Source organism: Pomacea canaliculata, linkage group LG1, assembly GCF_003073045.1.
Source record: "Pomacea canaliculata isolate SZHN2017 linkage group LG1, ASM307304v1, whole genome shotgun sequence".
NCBI lineage: Eukaryota > Metazoa > Mollusca > Gastropoda > Architaenioglossa > Ampullariidae > Pomacea > Pomacea canaliculata.
Window position 1 is genome coordinate 4,154,211 of NC_037590.1, and position 24,308 is coordinate 4,178,518.

General features: G+C 45.0%; 1 non-coding gene across 1 annotated transcript; it reads right to left on the reverse strand.

Moving 5' to 3' along the window:
• Positions 1 to 1,238: 1,238 nt before the first annotated feature.
• Trnar-acg lies at positions 1,239 to 1,311 on the reverse strand. Its single transcript has one exon. It is a non-coding gene; the product is annotated as a tRNA-Arg (tRNA).
• Positions 1,312 to 24,308: the final 22,997 nt, after the last annotated feature.

Here is a 24,308-nt window from a genome sequence, read left to right on the forward strand (position 1 = left end):
TAGTGGTCGTCAACTGCAAATACCAGTCCTTTTTTGGGGGGATGGGGTGGGTAAGGGTGGTGGTGGTTTGTCCGCCATCTATTTTACCCCTTATTTATTCCTTCTCGATATCCACTTCACTCTATTTCTCTTTCACTCCAAAAGAAACTAGCAACCAGCTATACAAGTCCACCAATGGGAGGTAATTCCAGTTATAAATGGTCCAAAATCCGAAAAACATGGAGGACCAGCGGACAATCTTCACCTTTCACCCGGAAGGTGCTGGCAGCTGGTTGTTTATGTAATCCATTGGCATTACGAGCAGACAGCCTGCCCGCTTGATGATGACGATAATAAAAATAACTGAGCAGAATCCGCCACCAGACCTCGCTGAAACCTACCCGAGCAGCCGACTACGTGACGCTAACGTCAGCGTCACGTACATCCCAAGGCTTGACTGACTGAGACAACACGCAGCCCAACGTTAGTCTGTAACATCACAGACGTGTATACACAGGTCCACGGTCACATGATCAGGGGCAGAGCTGACCACCCAGCCCTATAATCATTCCCACAAACCCACACACCCTGCAAATCACACGTGACATTCGGCAAACACGACCTGCGATCCCCCGACAGTCTATTATTTTCGCTCTGCCATCTCACCTTATCCTCATCTGACTTTTTATCTTTTTTTTCAGCAATCGCGGAAACTGCGATTGTTCAGTAAACATCTATTGTTCAGTTTGATTGATTAGAAAAGGAATTCAAGTCTCACCCAACAAACACCTGTTCACTTTACTTTCAAGTAACTGTAGACGGGACGAGCACATCAACAAACTTTATGTTAATTGATTATTTATCACAAATCTCACTCTAGTCTGAGCAAGTCATCATCATCAGAGACACAGAGTAAGCAAAAACGTGTACCTACAATAAGGACTGACATTTACAGAAACGCTTTTGTACCAGCACCACAACCACCACCACCACCACCACTGGTGCAGTAAATTATTCTTTGTTGGGTGATCAGATATTATAAGTTTACGCTGTTAGTGGCAACCCATCTGTTCTGTTCTCAAAATGAACAAAAGATTTTAAAAAAAAAGAAGTCTCGCCAACAAAAAAAATTACATGCTAATTGATATTGTTTAGATAGAGAACAATATTAAAAGACAGGACAAAAGACTGGTTTTTAAAAGGCTGTGCACAAATACCACATGAAGTAATAAAACAAATACAAATTCAAGATAAAAGATCGAGCCTGCCAGGATTCGAACCTGGAATCTTCTGATCCGTAGTCAGACGCGTTATCCATTGCGCCACAGGCCCTCGCGGTAACAATGAGCCGCTGGAAGCTAGTGACTCTTGGCACAACCCTGACACCTACCCGCACACCTCGCACACAACCCTGAGACTTACCCGCATCTCTCGCACCCTGGTATCTCAGCTACAATGTTTGTAGGTTTGTAGTACCCTGACCTGATCCTGGCCACCCCACCTCCCATTCTCTGCGCATGCCTGAGGTGAAAATTGCATTTTTGTCTGTTGCCGACGGATTCGTTACAAAGGTTTTTTTTTTCCTTCTCCCTTTAATGAAAGAAACTTTGTTTTTTCCGGCAGCGAATATAATTTGCAAGACAAAAATTTCAAGAGCTTGTATAAATTTTCGAGAACAAAAATCTGCTTCGCTTTTTTCCCCAGTGTGCAAATGCTTCAGTGAACATTGTCAGGATCTCAACATTCTCAACAAACCCAGATTTCTAGGTCAGCCTCATCTCAGTGGAACAAAAAAAAAAAAAACAACAACAACAACAACAACAAACAAACAAACAAACAAACAAAACAAAACAAAGAAACAACAAAATATAAAAAGCTGTGTAAAAGTGTGCGATATAATAAAAAGAGAAAAGAGGAAGGATATAGATATATAAATGTGCTGATGCAGGTTTAGTTTAGTATAATAAACAACATTGTTGACACAAGATCACTTCATATTTCCCGAGAGCTTTCATGAAACTTTATGCATGGAAGCAATATCGCGGTTTTTTATGTTATTTAAACAAACCATGGGTATGTTCTAAAAAAAAAAAATCTGAACTCGTTATTGTCGCCGTCTTCTCGACTTTCCTGCGCTTTGTAATTATCATCCAATCGTCGTTGTTATTATTTACAACCACCACAATGTCTACTAATGGTTGTCTCCTCCTCTCCGCCCTCCTTGTAGTGTTCTGACTCTCAAAGCTAAAAACCTCGGAGGTGCTCCGTGCCGGAACTGAAGAGTGTGTGGTCACGTGACCATCACAACTGCAGATCGAGGCTGTTGTCAGGTTCCCATGCCTCTCTCTCCACCTCTCCTCCACTCCCACCTTCTCGCTCCCTCACGGCCGTCAAAGCTTTTTATTTGTGTGGCTGAGCAAATTCCGGCCGCCACGATAAACGTGCAGTGCATTTGCAGTTTGGCGCTCGATCCCTCCTCATTAAGATGCAGCGGGGTGGGAGGGTGGCAGGGCATGATGGGAAGGGGGGGGAGGTGGTGTTCAAATCACGTTCGGCATAAGTGACAAACGCTAGGCGTGACCTCCGCTTCTTGTGAGGATGGAGTGGTAGCATAGCCATGTCAGAAATATTACAAACTCACAAACAAGCGGGAGGAAGGGAGGGTCAATGTTAATACCGCCAAAATATTATTCTTCATTTCGCAGAAACGGATTCTGACACAAGTAATAAATTCTAGCGGCGCTTGGATGCGTCCTCGGTGAATGTTCTTGGGACACCACGTGACGAAATAATGAATCACGTGACCAAGTTCACCATTCAACCCCCCTTCTCCTCATTATCCCCACTACCACCACCACCACTACCTCTTCCACCACCACTAATATCCCCACTACCACTACGACCACTACTACTACCACCACTACTACCACCACGAACTGCTAGCCCGACAAAGTAGTGCCCTCACGACTGACCCTCCGAGTGTTCACCTCGTGACAGTCGTGACAGTTGTTTGGGTGCGAGGACTGGCTCGGGGACGTTTCTACAGCTTTCCATCGATTCCCAGCAGACGTGGAGCATGCTCCCCCTCGGACAGTCGGGTGAAAGGGAGGCTGTTGGCGAGGGGGGGGGGAGGAGGACCAGTCTACGGGAATCGCGCAGCAGTCGTCAGGGGGCGCTACTAACCCTTGCACAACTTGGCTTTGTCTGCACAAATCACATTAGACTTGTACAAGCCATCGATCACAGTCAATGACTCATCGGGTGGCTTTAAATTCCACCTTGTCCAAGATGTAAAAACGGAAGACAGCTCGAACACCACATAAATAGTAGACGATGAGGACAATGGCGACCACTTGGGGGTGGGGCGAGGTGGGGTGGGTGTCTATAGGAATCCGTCTGTGTACACAACTCATTCAACATTTGTGTCTGGTCACAACAAAAGCTGCGATAACTACGATCGCGCGCGAATTTACAAACAATACCCTTTAATTTCTACAATTTACTAACAATACCCTGTAATTTCTAGAATGAATTCTATAGTTTCTGGGAAATATGTCTATGTCGGTGAATTGAACTAATAAACGCGGCCCTCTCCTCCTCCCCGCCCTCACACACACAGAGAAAGAGAGAGAGAAGGGTAGAGAATGTAGAAAGGGGTGAGGGAGAAAAAAAAATAGAGAGGATGTGAGAGTCTTTGTGAAATGTGTGTTTGTGTTAGTAGATGACGTGGCATTGCAATGCTAACGAGATGAGATGCTATGCTAACAGGGTGTTACCGTGGTAACACCAGTAACTGTGGTAAGACATGGTGTGCTAACACATTACACTATTTGAGCATCTGTACCCCTCCACGTCTTCTTGTTTCATTCGGGGTGGATGGTGTGCTTGGCTCATCAGTAACTCTCCATGGAGTCAGCAAACTGTCAAACTGATGTACACTCGGTAGAAAACTAATTCACAAAACATGGCGTCGGTAAGAAGTAACACGAACAGACACTTTGACTGGAGGATGGACAGATCGACTACAGCAACAAACCTTTTGCGTGACAAACACAATTCTTCTCTCGTGCTCACCGTCAGAGTCCGTTTCCACAGATGCCACCGAGCGCGCGCTGGACATTCGAATGCTCCTGCCGTCAGTCTCCATGGCAACGCACTGTGAAATATGACTTCGCACGGTGATCTGCTAATGAAAAAAGACATTTTTTCCTCCAGACTTTGACAAAGAGCATTACTCCAGAGTCTCCCCGCCTCATCCAGCTTTGTCATCTACAATACCAGTGTTGCAGATGACTCACCGGACATTATGTTAAGGTTCTCCTGCGCGTGCCGTCATCCGACCTGAGGCTCCTGTCTTCCAGGTTCCTGATCTTAGACAGAAGCGGCTTTGATGTTGAGAAACAAGGAGCAGACTGCATGTTGGGCGTGCGAGTCCGTGTGTGTGTGTGTTCAGTCTTTCATCTTATGTTAGGAGGTATTTACAGGAGGAGTGAGGACTTCCTTTTAGACATGTGTGCATTCATCTTTTGTCTTATCTTAATGAGGTATTTACAACAAATAAAGATTTGTCTTTTAGACATGAACATGAAGACAAAGAGACTGCACAGATGGACACATTTCTACCCCCCGTGACTCATCGACTAAAAGATTTTAAAAGTTGGGTGTGTTGGAGTGGCCACAACTACAAATATTTAAAATGCCACAGCTTTTAAATTGAAAAGTGACTAGAAAACAATCAAACAACAACAACAACAACAACAACAACAACAACAACAACAACAACAAGAAAGGTAGTTCAGGAAGTTGTGACTGAAGACATCACCAATAAAACTCGCAACAGAGGTACCTAGGAAACGCTGGTGGAAGAGGTACCTAGCTTTATCCTAGCTCGCAAGGCCATGAGTACCTGACATAGACGACGTGGCTGTGCAGTAACGTAAACACTATCACGTTATAATCACGTTATAATCACGTAACACACATATATACACGCGTATATTGGTATAACTCAAATAATACACACATAGCACTCACTACCTTTCATCCAGAGATCAAGCCACGTCTTTATTGTTATGCTTCCATCCTAAATGGACATAATTATTATTATTATTATTTTCGTAGTGTTTGTTGGCTATTTGTCTTTCATAAGTATCCTCTCACACACGGAGATGTCTGAGTAAGATCTCTACTAGTAACCATGGCACCAGGATTGTCAGCTGACCAGGTTCGACCAAGCAGACGAGAATGTGGGTTCTTGGTTCAGAAAGAGAACAGGACAGGATCTGAGCAATCAGCGCCCTCGGTAGTTACGCTCGTACACACAGACCTCCACACAGTCGACGACCTGACTTGATGTAGTTGCTGCTGTTGACATCAGCGTTGTGCTTCGCACCTGACGACTACTCTACGGTTGTCAGCAGGTCGGGGTGGAGTTCCTTTGATCTCAGACTTCCTGCCTGTCGACCACAGACTGCGAGGTTGTCTTCCCTCTGACAGAATAATTTCGTGCACACGGAGTGAATCGTCTGCAGACACCAACAAGAGTTTGTCGACACGGATGTGTTAATGCTTCGAGAAATTGTGAGATAAAGAACTCTTAGAAAAAAAAAAAACTTGCAAAACTTGGTTTTAGTGATGGCTCATGCATGAACTATCTTGGATTGATAGACTTAAAGGCAGTAAGTTATCTGTTTGTCTGTCTGTCTGTGTCTTTGCCTCTCATTTCCAGCCTCCAGACTGTCGCCATGTCTCTCTGTGCTCCATGCACGTGCACCAGCAAATATTTTATGCAAGTTTAAGCGGGTGCATCCGAAAGAAGGCATGTAAGTGTTCGCGCTCCTGTGCAAGTGTAGTTTAGACAAGCAAAGCTTGTGGCAAGCAGATGGAGGCTGGTGAGTGCGCCTCACGGAGCTAAAGCCTGGCGTCTGATTGGTTGAACCTGGCTGCGGGGTCAGGAAAGGTCACCTATGGCCGTCACGTCTGAGTGATGTTCGAGACATATTAGCCTCTCTCCCCGCTTCATATTCAGAAGCATGTTGATGCTACAAATTGCCATTTGATGGCGCAGCAAACCCTAGACACATTTCTAATTGAATTCACGCCTGCCACGTCGGCAGGGAGGCTGCGGAGGGAAGAACAAGCAAGGAGCTGGTGAAGGAAGGGACAGGGGTCTGGGGCAAATTGCGTGCTTCGTGACACCAAAGAGGAGTCGAGGTAGGCTACACTTGAAAATGAACTGACACGTCATCATTTTCTTACAAATTTCAGGCAGCACCGACTCACCATCCTCGCGGCAAAACATAACATATTTTGTAGAGCCGGAGAAAATGAAGGTGCAGGTGTTAAGACTAAAGAAGGGCTCGACATGTCACGCTGAAGGATCTGAAGAACTAATTTCGAAGGGCAGGGAAGAAGGGGTAACTGGGTAAAGGGAGATCACAGGAAAGAGCCAAAAGAAAGAAGGAGAAGGAAAGAAGAGAGAGAGAGAGGCAGGAAAGAATAATAAGTAAAAAAATGCACCAAAATACCGAAAAGAGAGAGATGAAAAGAAAAATCCCTAAAAGTGTTCTTTTTTAAATGTTGATAATTAAAAAATGGACTGTGCTTGAAATTCCTTCTGCAAAGGATTGGTCTGCTAATATTGATGTTCATCAGTTACTGAAACAACGACCAAAGCAGTCAAGGCAGCTTTAGTGCCGACCCTTCAGCTGGAAAACTTTCCTCTACAATATTAATTTTTGTCAACGCCTGAAAAGTTCGCTCGTGGAAAAAAAAAATAAAAAAAAAACCTCCAAAGACTCCTCCGCTCCTCTTACAACGCCAGGTCACTAACGTTCACACGAAGTCATGCGGAGTAACTCTTTACGCAAAAGCGTTACGTTCCTCACGTTTCAAGGGGACGCAACTGGAGTTGCCGTTCTTTCCATGGTCTCACCCAACAGCAAAGAGCGAGACAACGAGAGCCTCGGAAGGGTGGGAAGAGAAGATGTTAGAGGTGAAAAAGAAGCCAGCGGGCAGGATTGGATTTCTGCGTCTGCAATTCTAGCTCAACATTTCGCCGCTTGAGTTACTCCCCTTGTAAATGACTTGTGCCGCGGTGCGGCGCACTCGGCAGCTGTTGTGGCTGTCTGTCATCGTCAACATTTGCACCTCAAACATCTGAGAGGCCACGCGCCGCCAGAAGCGGAGGATCGTTTTGGTCAGGCTTCCTTTCGCTGAAGGAAAGAGAAAATAAACCTTCCCTCAATACACTGTGTTATGCCCCTTGACTTCATGTACCTCCCTGCATTTTCCATTAAAAACAAGACAAACTTAAATAAAAAGTCTCCCTCCTGAGAGTCTATCGTAAGGCAAACTTTTTCGGATGTCGGATGGCCGACGAATCTTGGCAAAGTTTGGTTCTGACGTCTTTTCAACTGTAAAGTATGGAGGTCGAATCTTCCTTTTCGAACTACGTTTCTTACATTTTATTTCGGGTAGGGGCTGGGGGTTATTTTTGATGAAGTGTCCAAATACGCCTTCACAGATTATTTCAAAATATTCATTAAATCAGATACATCACCAAATGTTTGGTAGTAAGTAACCCACAGACGTGTTGTGGATTAAATAAAATGTATCGTGATTACCGCCGATCCTGCCGATGGTCAGCCTTTGTTGCTGACGCGAAAATAAACAACAATAATCAACAAAGCAAAAATTCTTGATGTGCATGTGTGCAAGATTGAAACAATCCACATTAATCTTTATGGTCTTATGACAGCCGAGAGATTATTGTTTGTCTTCCTCTTCACCCAAACTTTATTATATTTTTACTCATTTTGAACCTTAACCCATCTTGTGCTGTGAAACCGGTTATAGCAGAAGGCTTCAAAAATGACTCGATTCTTCCCCTCAAAATCACAATTTCTCTCTCTCTCTCTCTCACCCACACACACACACCAACAAAAACAAATTAATTGGCAGTTTTTGTCCTCTCTTGCCAAGACTTCCACCTCTCTCACTGGTCAGCTCAAAAGTAAAGAATCAGCCTCATGAAGACCCCTAGAGGGATGGCTGATAGTGATGTACCTTCACCAGCGAGGGACTTGAAAAGTCGACGATGTAGTTGACTTCCTTCACTTCCTGTCTCGTGCACAGAAGTGACGTTTGTCCGTCTGCTTCCGTTACGGATCAGGGGCAGGTAATCAGTCCCCCTGGGCACAGCCCCCGCTCTCAAAGAGTCTTCAGTGTTGCGAACACAAGTCTGCTGTTGCCCCTGAGAGGATCTGTCGCTGCTTATGTCGGCGAAAATCGCAATCAGCGGGCTGGGAAAGCGGGCGCTCGGGTTCCACAAACGGTTGTAGCAGCTCTACGACATCTGCCAACATCATCACCGACCCGCCAACGTTTCTTTGAAACTGGTGCAGTGGCTCTAATGTGAAAAGATCCGACATGGGATCCCATATAGCTTTATGAAGTTATAATTCTCTCCCCTTTTCTTGAAGAAACGTTGCTGTGCCCTTGAGGGTCTCTTCCGCTCCTCTCACTCTTCTCCCACCTCTCTCTCACAGAGAAGAAAGGAGGAAGGTTGGATAGAGAGAGAAAAAGGAAATGAGGGAAAAGGAAAGAGGAAGAAAGAGTGGGGGAGGGGAGCTAGGGGAGAGAACAAGCTGTTTATGGTCGTCGGTGTGAAGGCGGCGTTGAGTTCTTCAATTTGCCAGTAAGTTCACACCGCTGCATGTCGGTGGGAGGAGCTGATATTAACCTTCGGTCCTCCATGACTGGCGGAGGAATTTTTCTCAGCGCCGCAGCTGTGACGCTCGGGTGTAAAAACAATTTCTTTGGCCAAAAGTTCTGTTCAGGGTTTTTAGCACGTGTGAGCACCCACGCATTAGCACATAAATGAAAAAAAAAAACAACAAAAAACAAACAGAACAATAAAAAAACAACAAAGATAATATATGATGTCATGAATGCCATTATGCCAAAAACAAAGTCCAGTAAACCAAAAACAACATCATGATGCTGCCATGGAAATCCGTTAAAGAGACTGGTGACAGCGGTTCTGGAAGACGCAGTGGTAGAGTGGTTCTCGTTGACTCTAACTTCCGCCGTTCTTTTCGCAAAATGTTATTGTATTTACAAAAAATTCCCCAAACACAGACACACATATATCCCTAGTCGCGCTTTAGTAAGTGTGTGTGGAGGATGTCTACATAAGTCTACCATCATCTGTGTTTCTGAAGTAGTTCGCACATACTCACCTAGTAATTACTGCACTTTATTAGTGTATCTACTCAATAAACAACAACAGTCTGGTCATAACTCCAACACAGGAAATGTCAGATAAAGCCTCGCGCTCAAAGTGTGGGAAGCCGGATAGAGAACCAAACCGCTTCAATCAAATTTAAAAAACCGTTTATTTTCTTTTTCTTAAAAACATCTTGTTCATCGCCGCTGCTGGCCAAAAAGCGTGCGCTGATGAAACGAGTTTCAAATTGTCCTGTGAAAATTACTCTCCGCCAATAAAAAGCCAGTAGAACCACGGCGCGCGGGGAACTGTTCCACTGCGCACCGACCTCAGATCCTTGGTGAAACGAGAATATCATCTCATGTGGCAAATATTTGCGAATCATACATCACAAGCACATTTCCGGGTCTTGGGGTCGGTCACTGCGACCTGCCTCGTGCGAATGTGTGTGTTGGTGGTGGGGGGAAAGGAGGGAAAGTAAGGGGGAATGTGCATCAAGAGGGAGACAAGCGGAGGTCTGAAAGGGGTTCGGCAGGTTGCGACTGAAAAAATTAGCATCGGACGATGAGAGAATAAGTGAAAGCCAGCAGGCAGAAAGCTGTTTGCAGGAGAGGAACAACTGTGCATACGTTAAGTCGTTTCAGCCCTCGTTTAAAGAACAAAAGGAGCCGCGAGAAGTCAACGGTTTACGGTGACGTCACATCAAAGAGACAGCAAAACGACCGCGAGCTTGCTTTCACAACCGGACGGCGCATGCGCTTTGATCGTGTTCCTGTCCTTTCCACGCTCTCTGAGCAGTAGTGAGATAGGAGGCCAGATACTCGGCATATTGCTTGGTCCTTAGCTAGATGGCTAACTCGTAGCAGGCAGCTAAAAATTGTTTAAACGTTTAAATGTTTATGAACGTTTTAGCCAATCGCTGCACGTGAATCAGTTGGCGCCTAGCCAATAGTTGTGCACGTGACCCCCAAGTCCATGTCACTGCTTTGAATGTCTCACGATCAAACCACATTCGAACAGACACTGCAACAGTCTTTTTTTTTAAAGAATGATCACTCTTTTCGCACGCTTCAGTGATAGCGCCCCCTGTATCTGAACAATGCGTCAGGAGGATATTGGAGACAACAAACATCAACAAACATCAAACAAACATCAACAAACATCAACGCCAAGCTGCAGCCCTACACCACCAACCGCGTGGGTCTGAAGTCCAAGTTCATCGAACCTCTTCTTTGAAGAACTTCTAATTCGTTAACTTTTACTCTCTCTCGTTTCGATGGATGATCTAGGGAGGATGGTTCTCCCGATGGCCATTCAATTTATTTCTGGGATCTTCACGTGATTCTTCTTTTTATTTTTTAAATTTAGGCTTGCGTGAAACCATCCAAGCGATGAGGCGACTGGGTTGTCGGCGGGGAAGACTGTGAACTCTGAGCGGAAGAGCGCACACGAAAGCCTGAATGCACGGTTAAAAATGGCGGGAGGAACATCGCCTGAATGAAGCAGCTACAGATCGCATTAACTCGTCAACAAAAATCAATGGCTGGAGAATTTCTGTCGCTGAACCACAAATCGGTGGCAGATAAGAAAGTGGATGCGCTCTGCGACCGTATGGCGCCTTCCACGCGCCGTAGCGTTGCCTTGGTAACTTGATTTCTGCAGGAAGCTGGCGGCATGGAGCGCTCTTCATTCTCTAGCACCGTGGCCGGATGTCTAGAAGCAGGAGCAGAAGATCACAGGAGTAATTCTGTAATCGGTGTGCTGTGTGAAAGGTACAATATTTCTCACATTCCGTAAAATCACAACACACCGAGGGCTGGACGTGGACGTGAGAGCTGGACGTCACGCCATGTGTTACAGCTGGACGTCACGTCCATCTTTCTGTCAGTCGTGTCACAGCTGGACGTCACGTCACCTTTCTGTCGATCATATTACAGCTGCAGGTTACACCACCTTTCTGTCGATGATGATACAGCTGGACGGGGTGATCTCTTTCTGTGAGTCGTGTTACAGCTGGACATAACACCATCTTTCTGTCGGTGATGTTACAGCTGGACAGAATTTGTCACAAAAGCTGCGGTAGAGAGTTTGCCAAGATAGTTTATGTATCACTGCGCGAAGACCGATAGTAACTGATACACGCAGTAACAAGTAACAGAAATGTTTGTTAATGTTCAAACTACTGACACAAGAACTAGAAGCACGAGCTACGAACCAAATAATGGTGATTGAACAGTTTCTGGACTTGTTCACATAAACATGCATTTTTGAGGAAACACAGAGAAGGATTTTTTTCTTTCTGTGAAATATTAGAAGTCACCCATTTCGTTAAAATATAATTCTACCCGGGATGACAGAGAGGGAAAGAATAAGAGTGCTAAACTAGACGAGGACAATAAATTCTCTAAGGATGAAAAAAATGGAACATGTTGAGAACTTGTTTACAGGCAAAATGTCACGGGACCAGAGAGTTTTTGCTTTAATCCTTTCTGATTTACTTTCTGGACATTTCTGATAAAGTTCCTTCTGTCAGTCAACGACATAAATATTAGTAATGTACATGAAGGGTTTTTATTGTTTAAAGAGTTTGTTTGCGTAAAATGTATTGTGTGTGTTGCCATTTAATTACATTTCGACTGCGTTGAACAGAAAAATACAGATGGGAGAGAGAAAATGAGAGACATAGACAAGAGAGAGAAAAAAAAAAAGATGAACGTGGGGAACGAGTGGGTGGTAGTGTGTGAGTGGGCGGGGAAGCACATTTCATGAACCGCATTCAAACCTCCACCTTTCACGTGACCTCTCTTGAGTTCTCCATCTTGCGGACTCCTCCGATGCCCTCACCGGAAATCAGGAGAAGCAGGGTGGTGTAGGAGCACCGTGACATCAGTCCTGTCTGTGTCCTCCCGTCACCAAGGCCACATCCCGGGTCACGAACCACACGTCACGCAGGCTCATGGTGGACATCCGCCCGGCCAGTCACGTCACTCACATCTCAGCACGTGCTCGCCGTTCACATCTCTTCTCTTCTTCAAAAGACGAGAGCTTAAGCGAGCATCAGTCTGGACAGGAAATTGTTTCCCCGTTAGGTCTCTACATCGGCTTACTCAGCTTCAACGACGATGACGACGACGACGACGACTAAAATTACAAAAACATCGTTCAGTTGTTGTTTCACTCCATGAACATGTAAAGCTGTAAAGAAATCTTTGAAGAGACATAACCTCTCCGTGTAATAGACTAAAAGACAAGCCTGGAGTTAGTCGTTCCAGAAGCTTCTGAAGCTGAAACCATTTCACAGCGAGTGAAGTGCCTGTAACAAATATTTGCACCTCCACGATAGAAGACCTCCCGGAAGTTTGGCTCTGTTTCAAGGAAAGCTGAAAACTTTGCAAGTCCTCAAAATTCACAATCAACTCAGTCAAATCCTTGGGACAAATTACTTGACAGACATCAGTCGACATTTAAATTTATGGACTTTTTTAAGTGGCGGAGTGAAAACTGCGGTAGGAGTTGACGTGTAAGCGGATTCTTACTCTTCGGGTGGCAATTAGGCAGCGTATGAATATCAGGCTCTTCAAGGAGTAATTGGCATTCCTTTTGAAAGCTATGAAATTCTTTCCTTTTTCCTCCTTTATATGTATGTAGGTACGTGCATACGTGTGTATGTGTTTGTGGAGGTATATATATAGTGTGCACGTGCAAGATAAAAACAAAAGAAAGGAAAAGACCTGATGCTTGCAGCCACGTGTTACAGATTAGACAACGGGGTAGGAGTGTCAAGATAGCAGCTATTTACATCACACTGCACCCAGCATAAACACCGACACCTGCAGGTGTAAACTGCATCCTTCCCAGATAAGAACACAGGACGAGGAGCGGTAAGGGAGGAGGAGGGGCGGGAGGCGAGGAGATCCACTTGTTAACCCCAGGATGACTTTCTTACATCCAATCCCTCGTCTGACTCCCACATACAGCTTCATCGGGGTCAAGATTTGATCCCTGCTGGGGTGGGCGGATGTGGGTACAATACCCTGGGTGCACAAGCCACAAGGTGGTTGCGACTATTTCACTAAGGTATCAGCTCCAAAAGTCCCGATCGTCCACTGTAATGTATGTCGACCCATGTTGTCCACGCGAAGGTCTGTCCACTCCTGTCTACCAACCTGTCTTCTTCTGTCGATTCCGGCTTCGAAGCGTCTTAGTATCGTCTTAGTATATATATATATGTATCAATACAGGCAGGCGTCTTAGTGTTGTGTCGGATCGCGTGAATAAACCCCGCAAACCTGCTTTCATACAGCATCCATCCCAAAATTAGGGTCATTGGAGTCGTTTCCCGATCTTTCATTACACGAAACCTCAAATTTTGAGCGTCCAGACATGATTTACTTTGTGTATCGACGTCTTCATTATTTGCTTTCCTAGCTCAGTGTCACGCCTACATCTCAAAGCGAGGCTGTAATCTCGTGGACTGAAAACATCGAGAACTGTCGACTCCTCAAAGAAGCCCGGATGTAGAGACGAAGGTTGGCGTCTTCTCGAAACACCGTCATTTTACGAGATGATACGGGATTTGGCTGGTGTCCAATCAAAATATTTCTCTTCCATCGGTGGTTTCTTCCGCCGCGGGTGAAGCCGGGCCTAAGTTGTTGTGCTTGATTACCACTAACACTTGTTGAACGAGCGCCAGGGACTGCAGTTGGCTGGAGGTGATCGCAGGCCACACAGAAGAGACGATGAAATAACAGGAGAAAAAAAAATCAGGGCAGAGGCACACCATTCAGTTTTGATTACCGCAATTGCCACTGAAGCAAAAGCCATCAGGAGACAACGACGTAACCTTTGACCTTTCAATAATAAGACCTGTAGAACCCTTGATTAGACGCTCAAGTTATTGACTTAGTGCCAGAGTTGTGTTGGATGGCAGGAGGAAAGTGAATGAAAGTGTCTGCTGAGCCTGGGAGGTTTAATTGGTGCAATTAACTCTATCAGTAGTCAGTGTGGTGCAGTGTGCAGTCAAGGAGTCACGCTGGCAGCTTTGTTATAGGACATCACACTATTAACTCACTTTTCTTTCTGAGCGTTCCACCAGATTTTTCTCATTTATGCCAGAAATGTCCAGTTTCATTGAAGGTAAATTGAGTCAATAGAAGATTATAAACAAATCTTGTTAAATGTTCTTAGAAGCTAATTCTCATATTTTGCCGTGTATTATAATAATGTTAACAATAACAACATCTATGTCGTTTGGACAAGTTTCAATGATACAAACATTAACATCTTTAAACAGACTGATCTTGTCATGATACTTGAGAAGGAAGACCTACGTAAGAATTAATTACCCATCCACCTGTATAAAAGCAGACATGGAATTTGGAATCAACAACCAGATAAAATAATGTTTGACTTGGGGATTTGAAATTACAGTTATCCTATAAAAAGCCTGTATACAAAGAGAACTGAGAACCAACTAACCTAATCAATCTGTGCCCAGCCAACCATGACTGTCCACGCTCCTAGATGAGAGGATTCCTTAATGTTTACCGGTAAACAGTCTGCGAACATCCTGACCAAAGTGACAGAGCTGGAATAATCTACTAATAGGACGAACAGGTAAACTGTTACTTCAAAACATTTCAGAAATGATTATCGATATTCATTTAAAATTCCTTTCTTTTCTTCCTGGAGTCCATTTGACTCTGTAAAGACCAGTCAACCACAGTAATTTTCCACAAATTCGCTTATGTATAACAATGTTTAGACCTGCCCTTTACTATTTTCCCTCCTCTTTCTTGCCAACCAAGGAAGAAAATATATTTTGTGGCCAGGTCAACTCTGTTTAACTTGCTTGTCACAACCAATGCCATCAAGACTCGGAAATCAATGGAAAAGAGGATTTCCTCCAAACTCTTTCACATAAGTTACATTTTGGTCTCACGATAGGTCGAAAGACACAATTAGCTTGTAACAAATGAAGTGTGGCAGCTCTGTTGAAAGCATTTTAAAGAATTAAAAAATTTCGTGTTTGAAAATGTTCCGATCATTTTATTTAGTCCTTAAGGGCGTGCGTTGATTGGTCTGGAATCCAGGTCGGACCTTGATGATGAGCAGGTTTGAACCTCCTGAGATCACAATACCTCTTTGCAGCCTCCATGTAGGGAAGTGAGAAAGAACATCTTTTGCTAAACTGTTGAATATTATGGGATCGGCACGAGGCGGTGAATAGGAACTTACCAGACCTCACCCCACGCTGGAAGTTTCTGGACAAATGACTTGCAGTCCTTAGTCTCACCGTCCACCCGGCGACACGTGTGCATTGTGCGTGAAGAAAGCAATCACTGGCTTCATAATCTTTGCCTAGAGGATGCAACATTTTGATAAACTCTTTGGCCCGGACTCACCATCCATTGCCAGACACTGTAAACACTTTTTGTCGAAACTGTCGAGACTCATCGTCGTGTTTCTCGACTGCGAGCTGTGAACACCTCGTCCCCTCCATCAGTACGAGGGTCTGCCACCCTTGGTGATATTGTGTAGTGTACTGATATTTTGCTGTCATCCTCAAGTGTGTATCCTACTTTTTCATTAATATAAAGAGAAGGAGACTAAGAAGGGCATAAACATTTGTTTTATGAAGTTCTGAGGCAACCTGCTGGAAGATGTTTGTGTTTTGCTAAAGAATATCCCACCATCCCAGACATATGCGACTCAGACCAAAGTGCACCGCGACATCAGCGTTGTTCCTTTTTTTTTTTTTTTTTTTTTTATCAAGCATGAAAGAATAACTCGATTCTGAGAAAGAGGGAAATGAAGTTGTCGCCGTTATCTCGTTGACCCTCTTCGAAGCACACACAAATGCTGTATGCATGCAGACTTTTCAAAAAAGCTATTTACTGGATTAGAGGTTGCATAAAGTTAGACGAAGTGGCTGCTTGACTTACTGAAGAGCTGAAACTCACTCACTCACTCACTCAGAACTGTTGCTCCGAACCTCATGGACCAAGCTAAAAAAATTAAAAATTTACAAGCCAATACTTCTTTTCAAATGACAGAGGTCAGTCTGCTTGTTTACTTATTTGTAATATCTTTGGTTTGTTTTATTTTCGACTAGTTCATCTGAATAGGAAGAGGGTTTTTTTTTTTTTAATGCAAGGATATTTCCGCCCCTCGAGAATTCACGGTCATGGAAGAATCAACCTTCGTTATCCGACATTCTACTAATAGAAAAATCGACGTTCGTGATGCTGTGGTCTACTAATGGAAAAAATACACCCTCGGCATCCCATAGTTTATTTATCTATCCATCTACTGAAGCAACGGCGCCACAGTCACGATTTGTGTCGTCAGCTCTGCGTGTCCGTCGCGCCTGATGAGCATTGGTGGCCGGCCAGACCCGCCATCAGACGGACGCACCGCAGTAATTAAAGCGCGACGACCGGCTTACCCAACACCCGCTGTTCCGCATCAACGACGATTAGGCATTGACGTCTTCCTCGCCATCCCCACCTTCCCCAACCGTCCCCCTCCCCAACTTTGTGTCTGAAGCAGTAAACTGCACTCTGGGGAGGAGGACCTGCTCGTGGCTTTGTGTGGATCGTCAGATCCTCTACCCTCCCAACCAACAACTTGCGCCGGCGATTAGCAGAGCTGCGGTTAATGGAGCGTGTCGTGGGCAAAAGCACTTGTCACGTGACTATCAGCACGTGCTGCACGGAGATAGGCAAGCAGCAGACGAAAAGAGAGAATAAACTGGGTTAAACCAAGAAAAACCAGAGGACGCCGAAAGTTGGAAAATCTGAGCAACAAAGTATGAAACATAAAAGAATGGCGGCGAGGCCTGCAATTAACGAAGTGACGTGTAGCAGCGGCGAAAAATAAACTAACAAACATGTCTGTGTTGTGGACCAACTCAGGCATGAATGCGGCACAAAAGTGTCTAATGAGAATGTTGCTGTTTGGCGGGGCGGACTCCGAGCTTAAAGCCATTAGCCGAGGAGCAAAACATGAAAATTATTTTTTCTGTCGCCGCAGCTCTGTCGGGGAGGAGGGAGGGACGTGGGTCTGTGGTGAAATTGGTTTAGACACAGTAATTAGGACACAATGGTTGTTCACAACTGACAAAAGGAACCGTTAGCTGAATGTTTGGTGCTGACGACTTTTTTTTAATCTCCCAGGCGGCGACACGAGCCAGTAGTCCACGGCATGGAGGATAGTCCAGACGCCATGGCAGGACTCCATTGATCAGCTCTTACTCTTTTCCCTTTCTCTTTCTCTCTTTCACACTCTCACGAGAGCGAGCACACACACACACTTTCTCTCTTTCACACTCGCACGAGAGCCACCCGAACACTGTACTAGTCTTAAATCCCATAGTATTGGGGTGGAACTTACCAGCTTTCCTGTTTAATTTAAATATTATCGTACCGTCTGGGAGTCATTGAAGGTGTAAAGTTTCATTAAAAATGTAGAGAAAGCTAGAGTGAATGTGTGTGCGGGTGCGTGTACGTACTGATGTACGTACTGATGTAGGTTCACATGCACCCAACACACCATCTGGGACCAAGCATCTCCTTGCTAACCTTTCTCATAAATTAGTTTTCTCTGCGTTGGCACGAAGGGTCCAAAACATATGTTCCACCCCGGACAGTCCCACTTATCGCGGAAGATCTACCCATATTAGGTTTTCATGTCAATCTCGGGTACACACCAGCGAAGGGCAGACGGCTACCCGAGAAATAGAGCGGCCCCAGTGAAGGAGCCATAACTGTCGGGGCTGATGGCAGTTTAGAGAAGCGGGTGTCAGTCTCGCCCTCCGCTCACCGATTTACGACAGTCGACTAGCAGACGTAGTCGTGACGTCGTCGTCGTCGTCGTCGTCCTCAGTCGGGTGGCGTTGGGATTAAGAAGGAAAGTCCATGACACAGGTGTTGTACACCTCTTGCTTGGGTAGACTAGTCTGATGGAGGTGGGAGCCTACACGTCCTGCACTGGTTTGAATCATTTACTTGGCATTTGTCTTTAGGTGGATTTCATTACTTGATGTGCGAGTAAATGCGATCTGTATGCGTTTAGTGTGAGATACAACTCGCTATGAATGAAGTAGGGAGGGTGGAGTGAGTCTGTTAAACTAACCAAGCAGATTTAAAGTTCTTGAACTCCGACAACATGCTAGACCCAGAAGTTTCAATTAATTAATTGAAAGAAAAAAACATGTAGTCGTGCTGTCGGAATAGAAGATCTACAAAGACTGGTAACATATCCCCATTTCCCCCGTAAGAGCGTCGGTTGGTCGAGGAGAAAATCAAAGAGCAGGAAGCTGTGGCTGGAAGTTGCTGCTTTGGAAGTCATGACAACGACGCCGATGACATCTCCACTCTTCGTTGCCCATGGCCATACCGTTAATTAAATTGATTTTCTTCAAGCCCCAGGCCGTCTCCATCCAACCGAAGAAAGTGGCCATAAGACATGTAGACATGTGATATCTCTGTCTGACCCAGTCCTACACTTTCCACAAAGTGGATTACTGAAAGCTGAGCTCAGCCATTGACTTTGCCACAGCCTCATGCTGGACCTGGACATTGTAGCGGTTTTTATTGTTTTTTTTTAGTTACTTATTCACTACTCATTAATCTTATTCTTTCGCCTTCTTCAAAACAAATGGCTTCAGTTACCCCAGCACACTAGAGAGAAAGTTGTGGTATTGCACATACCAATTTTAAACTGTCGCTGAGAAATTGAGCAAGTATTTTACACTATTGGTATTGAAATATCATAACTTTTTCTCTAGTGTGCTGGGGTGGGGACGTCGCAGAACAGAAACAACTTTAGCAAGAACATTGAAAAAGTAGATACCCGTGTACACAGACCTACAAGTGAAAGCATAGACTCGTATGCTCTCATTCACTCACACGCACACACAAACTTAAATCAGAGGTACGAAAACACGACAACAATCTCCTCTGCCCATCTCCTACCGCCCACCCTACTCGCATGTCCGATGACGAGATGATAATAACAGTAATAACAGATGGCTCGTGTGCATGCTTATCTACGACCCATCGTCTAGTCCGGTTGTTGTCATGTCTGGATGGCAAAGCTCGCTGTCACATCAGGTCCACGTCTGGTGTCCAGAACCTTCCCTGCTGCCAGGCTTGATGCAGCTTAGTGTGGTCCACCCTAGTCACAAGACTAATAATCGGATCAAGTCAGCAGTCCTTGCTTCGGGCGCCGTCTGGTGGCAAAGCGGTAAAGCAATCCCTTGTCACAGCTGCAGAGAAGATCGTAGAGGTGGTGGGTTCAGATCCCATCTCGTGGAACTTACTTCTCCTCTCCCTTTCTTCTACTTGCGATCTGACATACCGAGAATCACGTGGTGTCGGGTATCTGACATACTAAATCATGCAATGTTAGGTATCTGACCAATGTTACATCTGACATATGCGGCCATGCCAGATTATCAGTTGGAGTATAGAATACGTTTCTGTAGCTATAAGTTTCATTCTATACTTATAGAATGCATTCTATAACTAAAGAGATTAAAAAAAAAAAAAACTCGGTAAAAACCAAAGTACTTAAGATATATTATCCTCAGAAGTTGCTATCCAATTCATTTTATAAATACAATTCTATTCTGTAGCTACAGAGTGCATTCTAGCTATACGATTCAATTGTATATTTAAAGAATAAAATCTTTAACTACAGAATTGAAAAGTATACGAACGATGTTGGCTCGTTTGCACATGGGCCAAGAAGGTCAAAGATTAACCAATCAGTGTCCTGATTAGAGTATAATTATAGAATTACATTGAATGAATTGGACAGCAACTTTTAGGAATAATGTAAATGAAATATTTTGTTTATGCCGAATTTTTCTCTTTATAGATATAAAATGAATTGCATAGCTTGAAATGTATTCTGTAATTATAAAATGAATTTATAGCTAGAGAGAGAGAGGAAAACAAAACATAAAAAGTGCCTTCTTGACACCCCGTAGTGTTCGCAGGAAGGTGTCACGAAAGGTCAAGGGTTAGACCGCTCCATTGTCATCATGGCGCTAGTACAGACACAGTTCTTTCAGGATTCGAGAGAATGGACATTTACTGACTGGTCACCATTGACAAACATGTTTTCACTTAAGCATTTGTTCATAGTAGTCTCGATGTTCACCAGCCAGCCAGCCAGCCCCTATAAAGAAAGGGTTTCCCTGAACAGCGATCCCTTTGTGGTGGAGGTTTTTGAAATGCTCAGACACCTGAACTCCTTGTCCATCAGCGGTATCTGGTGGAACTCTATCCACAGTAAGCCATCAAAATTTTAAAAAGTAAGTCTGGCTTCATGATGACTTTACACTGATTATTTTTTTTAGCGAGATAGGAGGGCTTCCATCGAAGTGAGAAGGGATATTGCAGGGAAACCAGACCATCAAGAGAAGACCCCATGCGATCCAGAGATCGGGAATGATACGCAGGCGGTGGCGAGGGTCTGAAGCAAAGCTCAGTTCTCACGCTGGTGACAAACGAGTGTCTTTCCACTGCCCACCCGGGCATCACCGCGGAGGTAAAAGCACCTGCTGTCGTCTTTAACGCCTCATTACCCCCAAGATCCCTGCACCAGGACTTCATTGTTCATCAACACCTCCACGGATGCGCCTTACTGCGGCGCAGGCGGGAGTAGGCAATGGCGGATCTGGTGTCCGCCGCTCGACTGACTAATGGCGCTCATAAATTAAGCAGGCTGGCATGTCTGAAAGGGCCGGTGTGTGTCAATAGACCAGTGGCTGAGGGGTACCGGTGGCTGAGGAGTACCAGTGACACAATCATGAAGAGAAAAGTCGTTTCTCTGGGGTAACATGGTGGACTCGAGGTAAACAGTCTTGTTTTCGTAGTTACAGTGCTATGCCCAGACCTGACGGATATTACTTCATGTTTCTTTTACTCCAGGACAATATTTCTAGGTGTGAAAAAAATATGGGGGGTCTGGACGCCATTTTATTATTTCGGAAGCAATAATCTTGTCCTTACGTTCCCCGTGTTACCCCAGGGCAGAAACTTACCCTCGCTTCATAACTACTGTCCCATAGTCTTTGTGTTGGCTCTAACTGAACAGAGGACTTAATATCACAACTCCCTTATTGTCAACTGTCTCAGTGTCTGGTCGCCCTTTCGTCAGTCCACAAAAGGGTTTAGAGGTCCATACCTTGGAAGTGACCGAGGCAAAGAACATAAGTGGCTCACTGTGTCTAGGCACTGCATATGGCGGAGACAACTTTCTCCTTCAACCACTGTTACTTTCCTTTCTGAAGAGCTTCTGGGCAAGGCATTGGGTGGGCAAGGGATTTCTTCCTAAACACAGGCCCTCGAACCAGTGACCTTTTCACAGGCTTGACTAAACACGTGGCGTTTCGACAACGGTGACAATTCTCGCTAAACTGCAAAGAGAGCCGGGTACATGGACGTCCCCGGTATCCGTCGAGGGATGTTTACCCAGGCAGCACCAACCGCCTCTTGAAAGCCAGGAGTCCATTTTGTCAGCCCCTCCATCCTCCTACCCCCACGTCACACACAAACAACAGCAGCGCCCCCATAAAACCGCCGGCAGTCGTCATCACAAGCCGCTAAACCCGTCAGCTTTTGACGGCTCGCGTCCGCTGACAGCAGGAGATCCCAGGGCTATCGGCCTCGCTCCCATCCAGGGTTTGACTGTCCATCTTCCCCCCTGACAACGTCCAAACACAACGCCTTACCCCTGCACTGCGGTCTCCTAAGCAGGGGCCGATAAATCCATCATCACCTGACCAACACCTTCTCCCAGCAGACAGCGGAGGGTTATATACCCTCCTTTGATGGCGGTCGGGACCGTGACGAACCCCAACCGCCGCCAAGACGGGCCGTTATCCAGCGCTAATTAGCCATCTGTCAATCGCCAGCAACAACAGGCGTGGAATGCGGGCGGTAGCTTGGGTTCCAAAGATGGCGACGGCGCCGGCTCCTCCACCGAGTCTCGAGCATTGCACGAGGGTTAATACATCATGGCGCTTTGGCACGGTCCTCTGAACAAGTGAGGCAGCAGAAATCCAAAAATACCAAAAGTAGAGAGATCCAAACATTGAATAGAGAACTGGACTATACGTGGGTGTTTATATATATTTATCTATATATATAGAGAGAGACTGAGTGGTTGATGGCGCAGTTAGCCGACTTGCGAAATGCCGGCCTCCTTCCTTGGCTTTCAAAGAATGTATATAAACAGAAGTCAAAGAAAAAATGAACGACCGGCGTTGACGATGCCATTAATATCTGCTACAATACCAAGCTCAAGGACACGAACACTTTCTTATCGCGACCCAGTCCCAGTAACCGCGGAAGAAGAAAAAAAAAAAGCCATTGTGTGGATGGCGAACATTAGAAGCCTGTCCTCCTAATGACCATATTCCTGCGCCGCGACCAAAGACGTCCATTCGCGGCTTTGTAAATCTTTCTCGCTTACTTGCGCCGTGAAAAAGGAGAGCGGCCTGTAAGCTGTGGAACTCTGGGGATGCTGGGAGATGGCAGGAAGCGATAAAAGCACGGACCCTATTACTTGTCAGCTTGATTCGCACCCTGCCCCGATTGCAAACCATCTAAACATGTCGCTTGGTGGCAGCCGGCGAGGGTTATGAATAATACAAGTGTGCATCCTAGCCTACCAGTTCCGGAAGAAATATCCGGCATACACGACACACTCCATTGAATTTTTACGACCATAATAGTTTTACAGGCGAATTGGAAATTGCAAACCTCAAAGAAAATCGTTTCACCTGTAACCGCAAGTGTACATCTTGGGCTGCCATGGCCATTTCCTACAGAAATATGGACATCCAGGATCCATGGACTGAAATTTCATGGCGATAATAACTTTGTAGAAGCCTTTTCGGAATGAGCAACTTCAAAGAAAATGTTTTCTACCTCAAACTACTATGATCGAATAAAAGCTTTGTCTCACCCTTGTGGACTAGTATTCTCACATTTTGATGACTGCCCCACCATCCGTTGTATCTGCGTCTATTGACGTCTGCAGCAATCAAACCATGAATAATAATTTAATATTACTATGATAGTATTTATTGTAAAATAATTGCAGCGTTCCAAATATTGACATCGCTATAGAGTTTGTTCTCTCTATATTTTTATTTCCATGCACGTGGAAGTGTGTGTGATGTGTATGGTGTGTGTATGTGTATGTATGTGTATGTGTGTGTGGGGGGAGGGGGAGATGGAAGGTAGTTAAGCGTATGGACATTTATTATTTTATTTATTTATATACTTATTGCCTCTTATATAAAAAAATCTTACTGAAAGAGTAGTCCACGAGTTTAGTGCAGCTTTTCTGCATGAGTGTACAGCTTCTCTAAAGAAGGGAGGGAGAGGAGAATACCCTATGACAGGGATGTCAGCGCGGAAGGAAGATCCTCAGAAGCTCAGACATCTTCATAAGCCTCTGAGCTCTCCCCAAAGTCCTCAGACTCGGAGGTAGTTGCCGGTGTTCCTCTCTGTCTGGTTGCTAAAGAAAACAACTCCTGTATTATCTTACACAAAGCCTCAGAATGTCCGGTCTCGATGTGTTCGCTCCAGCACTCCATCTCTTCCCAGGTCCTCTCGCTCCTTTGAGTCGCTCCTGATCGAGGCACATCAATGTCTGGATCCCATTAGATGAGGGGCAAGTCATTTGTCCACGAGACCGTTTGATGCATTGACTTTTGGCAGGAGTAGATAATAATGATAGAGTGTGTCACTGGAGTTGTCTTTGTCAACAACAGCCTTGGGCAACCTCGAGAGAAATGTCAGTTGAAGTGACATTGGATGGCGGTGCTGTCTGACCGATAGAAACAAGTTTGAAAAGTAAGTTGATCGAGTAACAGCGATGGATGAGTGCTGAAGGCGGGTGAGGACTAGTGCACTCGTTAAATTAGTTTAATTGTTGGACTTGCCTTTGGACTTGACACAGAAGAAAAAGAGGAACAAATTTCAGGTATTTTAGAGCACGATTACTACTAATCCCAGTTAAATATATATATCCTCAGTAATGAATATTTAAGATGTATTATATAAAATATAATGTA